The following is a 12,353-nucleotide window of genomic DNA, read 5'->3' on the forward strand; positions in this document are numbered from 1 at the left end:
GCGTCCCGGCTCCTCCTTCCGTCCCCGCGTCCCGGCTCCTCCTTGCTGGCGTGGCAAGTGCGGCTGGTAGGCCGCAAGCACCAGCGCACAGCCCCACGGCTGCCGGGACACGAGCTGCCGACACCCCGAGGGGGCTCGGAGGCAGGGTCTCCCCGCGTCAAGCACCCTGAGCAGAGGACCCAGTTAGGTGTGCCCAGATTCCTGACCCACTGACCCTGTGGGACAATAAATGGGTGGAGTCTGGGGCAGTCTGTCCTGTCTCTGTCCCCTGGACACACGCACGAGAGGCCGGATCAAAAGGAATACGAAGACCTGACAGACGCTAGCACCGCGACACCCCTGCCACCCCCTCCCCCGACCTCGGCACTCGGGGCTCCTCCTCCTCTCGTCCCCACCGCACAGCGAGGTCAGAGAAACTGCACCATTCACCACTGAAGTACACGATTGTCAGTGTTCACAGTGTGTACATCTGGCAAAATGTATACATCACATGATGCTTGTCATTTCAACCATTTAGAAAAATTTTTATTTTGTTATTTTTTAGTTTACTTATTTAAAAAAAATTTTAAATTTTTTTAATGTTTTATTTATTTCTAGGAGAGAGAGAGAAACAGAGTGAGCAGGGGAGGGTCAGAGACAGAGGGAGTCACAGACTCTGAAACAGGCTCCAGGCTCTGAGCTGGCAGTCAGCACAGAGCCCGACGCGGGGCTCGAACCCACGAACCGCGAGATCATGACCGAAGTGAAAGTTGGACGCTTAACCGACTAAGCCACCCAGGCACCCCTAAAAAATTTTTTTAATGTTTTATTTATTTCTGAGAGAGAGCGTGAGCAGGGGAGGGTCAGAGAGAGATACACACAGAATCTGAAGCAGCTCCAGGCTCTGAGCTGCCAGCACTGAGCCTGATGCGGGGACTGAACCCACGAACCGTGAGATCAAGACCTGAGCCAAAGTCGGACGCTTAACTGACTGAGCCACCCAGGCGCCCATTAAGTTTACTTATTTACATAGACAGAGAGAGAAAGAGAAAGCAAGTGGGGGTGGGTGGGCAGAGAGAGAGAGAGAGAGAGAGAGAATCCTAGGTAGGCTCCACTGTCAGCACAGAGCCTGATGCGGGCTCAAACTCACAAACCATGAGATCATGACCTGAGCCAAAGTCAAGAGTCAGACGCCTAACTGGCTGAGCCACCCTGGTGCCCCTTAATCATTTTTCAAAATTAGTAATGCCCAGTGTGGGCCTTGAACTCACAACCCGGAGATCATGAATCGCATGCTCTACGACCAAGCCACCCAGGCGTCCCTCGTTTTAACCATTTTAAGTATGCCGTTCAGTGGTATCTTCACAGTATTGTGCAACCACCACACTCTATCTAGTTCCAGAATATTTCATCACCCTCAAAAGAAATTCCATCCCCTTTATCATTCGCCCCTCTCCTTCCCCCAACCCTCTTTCTCACAAACCCCCTTCCTCTGTGGATGAGCCTGTTCTGGACATTTCACACACGTGGACTCACACCTCGCGTGGCCTCCCGTGTCTGGTTCTCTCCCTGAGCATCGTGTGTTCAGGGCCCGTCCACGGCGTGGCGGGTGGGGGCTCCTTGTTCCTGCTCGTGGCGGAGGGACCACACCCAATGTGCAGATTGACCATGTTTCGTTCACCCATTAATGGGCTGATCAACATCAGGGTTGTCTGCACCTGTGGCTGCCGTGGACACGTGTGTGCCAGCATCTGCCGGAGTGTCTGGCCGCCCCTCAGCTTTCCTTCTCAGCAGCTCCCCAGCAGCCGGCCCGTCCTGCCCTCCCAGGGAACATGGCGATCGACGGCCCCGGGGCTCCAAGGGGCCGTCCAGCCACACAGGTGGTCCCCGTCTGGGAGACCAGGGGGTGGTTCATTTTCCACATCAGCTTGGCTGGGCCACAGGGTGCCCAGGGGGGTGTGGTCAAGCATTATTCTGGATGCTTCTGGAAGGCTGTTTCTGGATGACACACTGAAACCAGTGGACTTTGTTAAGAGAAAGATCTCGGATCCACGGGCTGACTCTACACCTTGAAGAACAGGAATGAGAAGTGGCAAGAGACCCCGGGGCCGGCGGAGGAAGGAAATGACAGACGCAGAGCGGAGGTGAACGTAATGGAGACTAGAGAAGCCACAGGAGAGTCAAGGAAATCAGAAGCTGGTTCTCTGAAGAGCTGGATGGAGCCGGCGACGGTCCGCTGAGCAGACCCGGAGCCGAGGAGAGAAGGCGCGGGCCATGGGAACGCGAGCGGCCGAGGCGCCGGGCGGCGGGGGCAGCGGGGGCCCCGACGACCGCGAACGGCAGCCCCGGCGGTGGCCGAGCCGGTGGACGGGCTCCCTGGACGCGCCTGCCCCGCGCGGCCGCTCACACCTGCTGCAGCGCCGGAATCCGCCTCGTTAGATGCACGACCGCGTTTACTCTGTGCAACGTTCTTGGGAAGTTGGAGGATGTTATTTCCGTGGCGGAGATGAAAGGAATCTGCCAAATGTGACAGAGCCGGTTAGGGGCGGCCCTGGGGTATGCACTCGGGTTTCCTGGCCCCGAGCCCGGAGCCCTGTCCACGGCGACCGAGCCCCAGTGTGTCACGTGCGCATGAAGTACTGTGGTTTGCTTGTTCCTTTTGCTAAAAAACAACAGATTCCAAACTCATGAAGTAAGAATGAACGTGCTATACCTTTTCCAGTTTTTCCAAAGAGCGACACTTTGCCCCGTCTGCAGGGAGAGAGCCAGAGGGGGCAGACCTGGTGCAGCAGTTTTTCACTTGACCACCTCCAGCTTTTCTCGGGGAAAGATGGTGCTGTCGCCAAAAACGTGGCGTGCGAACAGGAACCAGCCACAACCTCTGGAGGACCCGGGGGATTCTGAAGAGTCTGCTTACTCTTCCCAGCTGATCGGGTCGCGCGAGAGAACCGTGTTTCTCTGGAGTCAAGCGTCCGTCTGGAACTTGCACACTCCTCATTTCGGAACACGATGGTCCGATCCGTCAGACACACCAGTATCAGAAAAACAAAACATTCAGGAACCGAGCCCTGAGATGTAAGCTCAGTGTTTTTCCACGTCTGGTTTTCCACTTTGCTGGAAGCCACGTGCCGGGACGAAAAAGGGAGAGGTGGAAAGTGCAGACTCCGGGCAAAGCAATTAACCTCGGGTGGAGGAGGTGACAGGTATACGGGCACAGGAAGGCCAGGGATCTGAGGCTGGCTGCTGAGGGCCAGGGGGTCAACAGGAAGGGGAGGAAGTCCCGAGACCACACCGGGGTGGGCCTGGCTGCTTTGAAGCTGTTGTTTTCCAGGGGACGGGAGCCCTGCTCCAGGCGCAAGCCCGGACATGGCCAAATCTCTCTGATCCTGGGTGCACACAGCGCGACAGTCGCTGGGGGCCACCGTGTCCATCTGGTGGGATGACCTCGAGCCTGAGTGCCAGCTCCCCGCCCCCCGTGCTGCACCAGCTGCAGCACCGTGGCCTCCTATGTGCGACCAAGGAAGCTCTGGGCTCTGGAGGCCGGGGGAGGCGTGCAGCGGCCGGGGGGCCCCCCCATACTCTGAAAAGCCGGCAGCTAGACTCAAGTTTGGAGTGGGCGGAGGGGGGGGCGGTGCTGGTCCTTGGGGCTGGTTCTGCTGTGGGCTTGCCCTGCGGGATCCACAGAAGCCGCGGCCCCTGGGCTGGCGCGGGCCACGCTGTGTCCCTCTGGCTCCCAAGCGCTCCCGGCTCTCGAGAGCCAGTCCCTCTTCCTCCGCAAACATTATTAGCTCTTTCCACAAACCAACAGGGTTTTTTCCCACTCACACAAAGGGTCGTGCCACTGCGGCCCCTCCCGGGCCACAAGGGCCTGTGTCACTGCCCTGCGCCCCGGGGTGGGCATCGCGGGGCTGAGGGGGCGGCTGGCCACAGTGTGGCTCGGGAGGCCCGGCCCAGGCTCCGGGAGGCTCCCGCGTCTCAGATGCAGGGAGGAGGCAGCTGGGTGGTTCTCTCTAAAGTAGGTCTCTCCCAGGGCACTGGGGCGCCAGCAGGGGCCGTTCTCTGGGGGCATCCTGAGCACCACCCCGGCCCCAGCCAGTCCATGCCAGGAGCACCGCTGGAGGGGGAACAACCAAAAATGTCCCCAGACATCACCAATGTCCCCTAGGGGTCAGAATCTCTCCCCCCTGCCTCCGGTGAGACCCCCTGGGGTAGGAGGCTCCACTGTCCCCCAGGAGAACCCCCACACGGTTCTGTCAGTGTCTGACTCCTGAGGCCCTGGGACGCTGCACACACAGAAACACACACACTGAGTGGAGGGAGAGCGGGGGTGACTCACAGACGCCGGAGCCACCCTGGTTTGTACTGTCTGACCCCTGGGGATTCACTCTGGTGTGCGGTGTAGGCAAGACTGGGCTCGATGTTTTCCCCTAAATAACTGATGCACAGTCTCTCCCCTTTGGCACAGACACGGGAGCTCGGTCACCCTCTGGGGCGTTCTGGGCACTGTGAGGACCGAGCAACATCCCTGGCCCCGTCCCCTTGATGTCTCCAGATGTCCCCAGATATGGCCTGTACCCCTCGGGGCAGAGCCAGCGCTGGTGACACCCCAGCCTTAAGGGAGGGCTGGGTGAGAGCCAGCAGGGAACATGGCACCGAGTGCGGAGACAGAGCAGGGTAGGGGGCGGGAGGCTGCTCATGAGGTCTCCTCCCTGAGGGGCCCCCCTCCCTGCAGCCTCCTCCCTATGGGCTCCTCCCTGAGGGGGCTCCCCTCCCTGAGGGCCCCCCTCCCTGCAGCCCCCTCCCTACAGCCCGGGCAATTCTGTCTGAGCATCCCGTGCTGAGGGCCACCGGCTGGGATGCAGTCAGGGCTCACTGTCCGCAGATTCCTCGTTCTCAAATTTGCCTGCTCACTAACGTTTATGTGTAACCCCAATCAATTCTTTTTTTTTTTTTTTTAATATTTTTATTTATTTCTAGGGGGGAGAGAGAGAGACAGCATGAGCAGGGGAGGGTCAGAGAGAGAGGGAGTCACAGACTGAAACAGGCTCCAGGCTCTGAGCTGGCAGACAGCACAGAGCCCGACGGGGGGCTTGAACCCACGAACCGGGAGATCATGACCTAAGCGAAAGTTGGAGGCTTAACCGACTAAGCCACCCTCAGACATGTGCAGGGCAGTGAAAAATCTGTCGCTGACCCAGTGACCCACGTTCCCAGCTGCGGTGGGACGAGGCGCTCAGCCTGGCTGTAATCGCAGGGTCCCTCTCTCTCTTTTTTTTTAATTTTTAAAATGTTTTTATTTATTTGTGAGAGAGAGAAAGAGACAGTGCGAACAGGGGAGGGGCAGAGAGAGAGGGAGACACAGAATCTGAAGCAGCTCTAGGCTCTGAGCTGTCAGCACAGAGCCCGACGCGGGGCTTGAACCCACAAACTGTGAGATCATGACCTGAGCCAAAGTCGGATGCTTAGCCGACTGAGCCCCCCAGACGCCCCTGGAGGGTCCCTCTCAACAGCGAGGGCCACGGTGCTCTCCCTTTGCACTTTCGATGGCTGTGTGAGTCCGTGCAGGTGCTCCCGGCCACGACGCACCTCCTGAGAAAGTACCCGTGTTAGATCAGCCTCGTTCCGCAGCTCCTGTGCTGCTGGCGGTAAGCACTGCGTTAACGAGTCAACTGTACGTCGAAGTATTTTTATTTTTATTTTTTATTTTTTTTTTTTAAATGTTTTTTATTTATTTCTACGAGAGATAGAGAGACAGCGTGAGCAGGGGAGGGTCAGAGAGAGAGGGAGACACAGACTCTGAAACAGGCTCCAGGGTCTGAGCTGGCAGTCAGCACAGAGCCTGACGCGGGGCTCGAACCCACGAACCGCGAGATCATGACCCAAGCGAAAGTCGGACGCTTAACCGACTAAGCCACCCAGGCGCCCCAGAAGTATTTTTAAACAGAAGCACATGGGGGCACCTGGGGGGCCCACACGGTTAAGCGTCCGACTTCGGCTCAGGTCAAATCTCACAGTTCATGGGTTCGAGCCCCGTGTCAGGCTCTGTGCTGACAGCTCAGGGCCTGGAGCTGCTTCAGATTCTGTGTCTCCCTCTCTCTCTGCCCCTCCCCCACTCACACTCTGTCTCTCTGTGTCTCTCAAAAATAAATAAATAAACAGAAGCACGTGTGACACCTGATCGGCTGTTGGAGATGTGACCAGAGGCCCCAGGAACCTGACCCACCGTGTTCTCAGGAGCCGTGCTGCCACCCACCAATTCAGCGTCCACAGTGACCTCACGAACAGAGCTGCCACCGGCAACATGAATCCACCGTAAGTACGCACATAAATATAGAAACATAAATATATATAATTAGACGCCTAGGTTGTTTCTGTTTTTTTTCCTTTTTAAAAATAAATTTACCATGAAAATCTATTCACGTGAAATGAATATCCATTCACACGAAGGCTACGTATGCCTCTTTTTCCTCCAAAGAGAAATTCCTGAGTGTAAATCCTGAGTTCAAAGGTATAGGGGACTTAATCCAGCCACCCCTTCAAAAAGGCTGCAGAGAGTGTGAGGGGTGAGCGGGGCACTCGTGCAATTAGCCACCACCCCTCAGGGTGGCCAGTGAGCTACGGGTCTCAGATTCGGTCGCATTGTGCCATCCACCACCCTCTTGTTCAAGTATAACACTCTCACACACACATACAGAGGGGCATACAGATCACTCATTACAGCTCCGAGCACTTAAATGTGGCACCGTGTCACGAATACTGCATCAAGACACACAACATTTGCAGGGCCTCCCCCCAGAGTGTGTCTCTATCCTCTTTTCCATTATTAGTACAATTTTCATTATTATTAGTCTGACTTTCGCTCTTGAAAACAGAAAAGAGGACAGATGCTGATTTCAGGATGAGATGCTTAAGTGAGAAGGAAGAACTGCCTGGAAGATTCTGGAAGGTTCTGGAAGATTCTGGAAGGTTCTAGAAGATGGCCAGCCAGCATCTGCTCGGAGGCTTTGAAAGGTCAGTCTGTCTGGCCAGGGGGACAGTGAGGGGGGCTTTAAGTAAGTTCTAGCCATGGCCCCAGGCATTTGTCTGGACACCTGCCAGCTCGCTCTGTGAACCTCGATGCCTTGCCTGAAACTTGGGGGCCCCTGGCATCACTCTGGGGTCTCGGTGGGGACGAAAAGAACAAGTGCAGTGCCCAGGGCACTTACCCACAACAACGCGATAAGAATAATGTGACACAGATAGTGTATGACAGCCACATGGAGGCAAATCCAAATTACCTCCAGTAGGAGTGGTGGCTCCTTGGTCCCTCCCCAGACCTCCTCCTCTCACGTGCACGTCAGAGCCTCCACGGGGGAAGCTTATTGTCCCTTCAGTCTCCTCCACTCCCAAGCAAGGAGTGAGGACTGCTTCTGCAGAGCGAGCAGGGCCCGACGGTGCTGGGGACACCCGCTGCCTGTGGCTCACCTGTTCGAGGGAAGGGAGGAAAATTCCAGAAGGCTTGGCTAACTGACTCTGCTTTTTCATTAGCAAGGCCCTTCCTTCTTCATACACAGGAGTGGGTGGAGGCTTTCACATGCTGGGGTGCGTGTGCATGCATGTATGCATGTGCATGCGTGTGCGTGGGGGGGTCACGGGGGGTCTCACTTGGGGCGATCCTGCCCTCAGGCACACCAGGCAGTATCTGGGAAGGGCTGTGTCTGTCACGCCCGGGGAGTCCTTGCACCGAGCAGGTGGGGCCCGGCCTGTGTTTGTGGTGCGGGGACAGTGGCCTAGCTCACTCTGCAGCCTTTGATGCGGTCAGGCACAGGGACCCCGGCCCCACTCTGCGGCTTCACCCTGGGTCCCCCCGCCCCACACTGGGCCTCTTCTGGAAGGACCACAACTAGACTGTCCACCCTTTTCCTTGGTAGGTCTCACAAATGCCGAGAAACCCGCCCAGCGCAGGAAGCTGTCCCGGGCAGTGAAACGAACGGGGAGGGCTTCTTTCTGACCGTGACCAGCCCTTCTGGGGAGCCACTGGGCAATCCCCTCCCTGGGCGCCTCTCTCACAGGGTTCCCGTGCCATTTCTCAGAATGAAACTGGGCTGGCGGCTACCATTCATGCCCTCTGCCCTCTCGGGGCCTTGCAATAAAATCTAGCAGATTCTGTGGGTTCCCATCAAAGCCTGACCGTGAGGCACCATAAAACCCCAGAGCAGCCGTCCCCTGTCCTACGCCGGAAAGCAGGTCCCACGCTGTCACTGCTGCCATGGCTCATTCCTTTTTTTTTCCTTTTTAAAACATGACTGATAAATAAACATCACTTATATTCAGTTGAAAGTTATCCTTACTTTCAGTATCTACAACAGGGTCCCCCCCCACCCCTGTGCAGGTGACATCAGGCTGAGTCAGTCCCTGGGTGCTGTCCCAGGGGCTGTGGGGGCTGAGCAGCATCCCTGGCCCCCACCCTTTATGTCAGGAGTACGGAGTCGTGAGGCCCACAGATGTCCCCAGACACGGCCCCGTGTGGCTCCCACCCCCTTTCCACTGAGAACCACGCTCAAGGGGATTACTGAGTTAATTCCCCACTGTCTTCATTTTAAGGAGGATTTTTTTTTTTTAATGTTAACGGCCACCTTACTTTTTAAAAATGTGTTTGCATTCACATAACGGGCACACAGCACCTGCAAGTTTAAGGTACAAAGTGTTGACTCGATACCCTTCCATCCTGCGACACCATCACCAAGGTGACCATCAGCGGATGCCACATTTCCACCTCCCCCCACCCTTCCCTGGCCCAGGAAGGACCAGAGGCGTTTCCGCGGGTGCAGAACAGAAACACGTCACAGGACAAGTCATGGGGCATCAGAGGTGGTGCTGGGGGAGGAGGGGGGGTGCGATGACCCCCCCCAAGGAGACCACGGGACGGGTCACAAAGTGGGGAGGGCAGTTCTGTGTTTATCTCAAGGGACGACAATGTCTGTTGGCTGTGATGGGTGGATACTGTCCCCCAGAGTCACGGTCTCCTGGACGCTCACACGTGGCCTCGTTTGGAGAAAGGGTCTTTGCAGATGTGAGACGTCAAGGACCCCGGGGTGAGGTCGTCCTGGACGGAGGGTGGGCCTCGAGGCTGACAGCTGATGTCTTCCTCAGAGAGGGGAAGGGGTAGGCTGTCACACACATGGGGGAGGCCACGGGACCACAGAGGCAGGCACGGGGGAACGCCTGGAGCCCCGAAAGGCTGGAGGAGGCAGGAGGGACCCTCAGAAGGGAGCAAGAATCTGTGAAAACGCTGATTTGGGACTTCTGGCCTTCAGAATGTGAGAGCACAAATTTCTGTCCTAAGCCACTGAGTTTGGGTCACTTGTTACAGCTGCCCCAGGAACAGAATACATCGGTCGTGGAAAAAAGAAAGCAAGAAGGGTCCCTCTCTCCCTGCTGGCCTGGCAGACTCAGGACACTTGGGGAAATGCGGAAAACGCCCGTCCCCACCCCGGCCCCAGCAGGTGCTCCCACCTCTCACCTCTGTGCGGTTTGCATGGGAGGGAGGGAGGGTCTACAGACTCCTTCCATCCAGGACACAGCCCAAGGGCAGTGTAGACATCTGGGATTAGGAACCAGGCAGTGCAGGGCTTGCAAGCCTTGGATCACCCGCGGGCTTCAAGATACACAGACGCTGCTCCTGCCCCATGGAACGTGACGTAGTGGGTCTGGATGTGTCCCGCATGAGCCCCAGGGCAGCTGAGGTCGGGGACCCCCGAGGGAGTCCAGTGCAGTGTCCCCCAGGAGAGTGAGGCCTGGGAGTCTGAGGTGTTCCATGCCCCTGGATGGTGAGGATGGGGAACATGTGCAAATGTTTAATGAAAGTAAGAAACAGAAAGAACGAAATAAAAAACCAAATTCCTGCCCTGAGGGAATGTTCTGTGTGCCTGTGTGTGGGGATTTTAAAGACACAAACGAGTGACCACAGTGTGTGAATAAAGTGCTAAGTTACAAATACATACTTTTTTCCTGTAAAAGGCCAGATACTAAATAGTTTTGGTTTTGTGTGACACGTCGTCTCTGTTGCTACGATTCAACTCAGTTGTCACCATAAACAAGGCGTAACGGGCGTGCTGTGCACCAATAAAACTTTATTTGCAACGACAGGCAGGGGGCCAGACTTGATTTCCTGGCTGTAGTTTGCAGAACCCTGACCTAGAGGGACGGACAGACCTGACGTTAAGGAACGGCAGCTCCTCAGGGGGTTTCTGTCTCATCCAGAAATCCCGTCCCTACATATCTACCCAAGAGAAATCAGAACACGTGTCCGCACAAAAACATCGTGGGGTGCTGACCAGATGCACGGGGGTGAATGCAGCTGCATTGTCAGCTTGCAAGGCCTCGAGAAGTGAGCATTTACAAAGCCTTTCGGGAAAATGTCCTTCACAATGCAATCCAGGCATCCGAAGACGAATTTACACACATGGACACACACACGTACACATGCAGTGTGTGCACATGTGCATGCATACTTACACACATGTAATTATACACATATAGCGTGTGTATATGTGCACACTTACACACACACCCAGCTAATGACACACACAAATACCACGCATCAGTGGGAGGAACCACGGTCTGAAAAGCCTTGTGGAATCCAGGAGACACAGAACAGAGTCTAACGGAGGGGTAATAACAGCTCATACTTGTCCTACTTCTTTTTTTTTTTTTTTTTAATGTTTTTTATTTATTTCTAGGAGACAGAGAGAGACAGTGTGAGCAGGGGAGGGTCAGAGAGAGAGGGAGTCACAGACTGAAACAAGCTCCAGGCTCTGAGCTGGCAGTCAGCACAGAGCCCGATGCGGGGCTCGAACCCACGAACCGCGAGATCATGACCTAAGCGAAAGTCGGACGCTTAACCGACTAAGCCCCCCAGGCGCCCCCATACTTGTCCTACTTCTTGAAAGAAAAGTGCATGAAATGATGTATAATTTGTAGATGTACTAGACCATTCCTGACATTTGGGGTGTCCGGGTGCTGTGGGAGCTGGGCAGCCTCCCTGGCCATCACCACCCCCGTGATTCCCTGACACCTGTCAGAATGCAGGGGCAGCAAAGGAGGGGCTCAGGCTGTAAGGACCCGGAGCCGCCGTGGGCCCTGCCGGGGACCGTGGAGAGAGACGGCCCCTGAGACAAGTCTTGGCAGCACATGGAACGTACTAGAAGTTTTTCTCGGAATAAATGACACCCCGACCCCAGTAGGAAAACGGCCGAGGCAGTGGACAAACAATTCACACACAAAAGAAACCCGAACACACAGACACGTTCAGCCTTAACAAATATCAGGGAAATGGTTCACGACTGATGCCTGTCTGCCCCTCAGACCGCTGAGGATCTAAGACCACCGCATCGCGTGGGCCTCCCTTGTGGGGGCCTCTCCTGCACCAGGAGCCGAGGGCCACGTGGCCAGCCTCCCGGAAGGAAACCTAGAGTTGGTCGGAGCCGGCTCGAACCTGCCCACGGACTCTTGGTTAGAGCCCATTTCGTCCACAGCACAGGACAACCACCTTGGTGGCCTGGGGTCCGCCAAGTGGAAGGCTGGGCAGGGGGCGTGCCATCAACTTCCTGCTCCCAGGGCCCCAGACTCCGTGGATCTGCCGGGGGGGGTGTGTGTGCTCCCCTGGTCCAGGGGACATCCCGGCCAGAACCCTCTTCCCTGCTCAGCTGCCAGGCCCATGTGGGGGCCTCGGGCCCCGTATCCACTGGCGGGGGCTGTCCCTCCCGCCAGGGGCGGCCCTGACACAGGACCCCAGACCTGGCCTCCTCCAGCAGACATTTCCGGGCCGAGCGCTCTCTAGATTGGTTCGCTGGCACTCCGGCGCAGGTGGGTACAGACCGTCCTTGCGCCCTGCACTGTCTTTGTTCCTTTGTCCAGCATCAGCTGACACGACTTCTGGGTCTGTTTCTGACTCTGTCCTTTGGCCAAATCCATGGCTGCAGCCCCCCCAGCGCTCTCTGCCAGCACCCTTGTCTGCACTGCTGCCTTCCGCCATCCTCACTCCCTCCAGAGGCTCTGGGTCCTTCCTCCTCCTTCAGGCCCCCCATGCTCGTGCCACGGCCCCCAGTCCTCTCTCCCCCATGTGTCTGTGTCCAAACTGACCCCTTCTTACAAGGACACCAGTCACTGGGTTTGGGGCCACCCCACTCCAAGATGACCTCATCTCTAGCCTTTACCTTAATTATACCTGCAAAGACCCTATTTTCAAACACAGTCACAATCTGAGGTTCCCGGTAGACGGGAGTTTTTTGAGGACACAGTTCCACCCATCACACACTCTGTGCCTGCCGTTACTGGGGAGGGTGAGCAATGCCCCCTGGGAGCATCTGAGCTCCAGGGTCGGAGGGCAGATA

General features: G+C 56.5%; 1 protein-coding gene and 1 long non-coding RNA gene across 3 annotated transcripts in view; one reads left to right on the forward strand and one right to left on the reverse strand.

Annotated features, from left to right (window-relative positions):
• The window catches only part of GNG7 (G protein subunit gamma 7), a 113,741-nt gene that overhangs the window by 27,254 nt on the left and 74,134 nt on the right, over window positions 1-12,353 (reverse strand). The window lies entirely within an intron of this gene.
• Window positions 2,919-8,256, forward strand: LOC120242331. 2 transcript variants are annotated; one of them, XR_005531051.1, is made up of 4 exons: window positions 2,919-3,182; window positions 6,139-6,291; window positions 6,864-6,990; window positions 7,890-8,256. It is a non-coding gene; the product is annotated as an uncharacterized LOC120242331 (long non-coding RNA). The 2 variants fall into 2 exon arrangements; XR_005531052.1 differs by having other exon boundaries at window positions 6,877-6,990.

The sequence above is a fragment of the Hyaena hyaena genome, unplaced genomic scaffold (genome assembly GCF_003009895.1).
Source record: "Hyaena hyaena isolate Hyena2069 unplaced genomic scaffold, ASM300989v1 scaffold_302, whole genome shotgun sequence".
Lineage (NCBI taxonomy): Eukaryota > Metazoa > Chordata > Mammalia > Carnivora > Hyaenidae > Hyaena > Hyaena hyaena.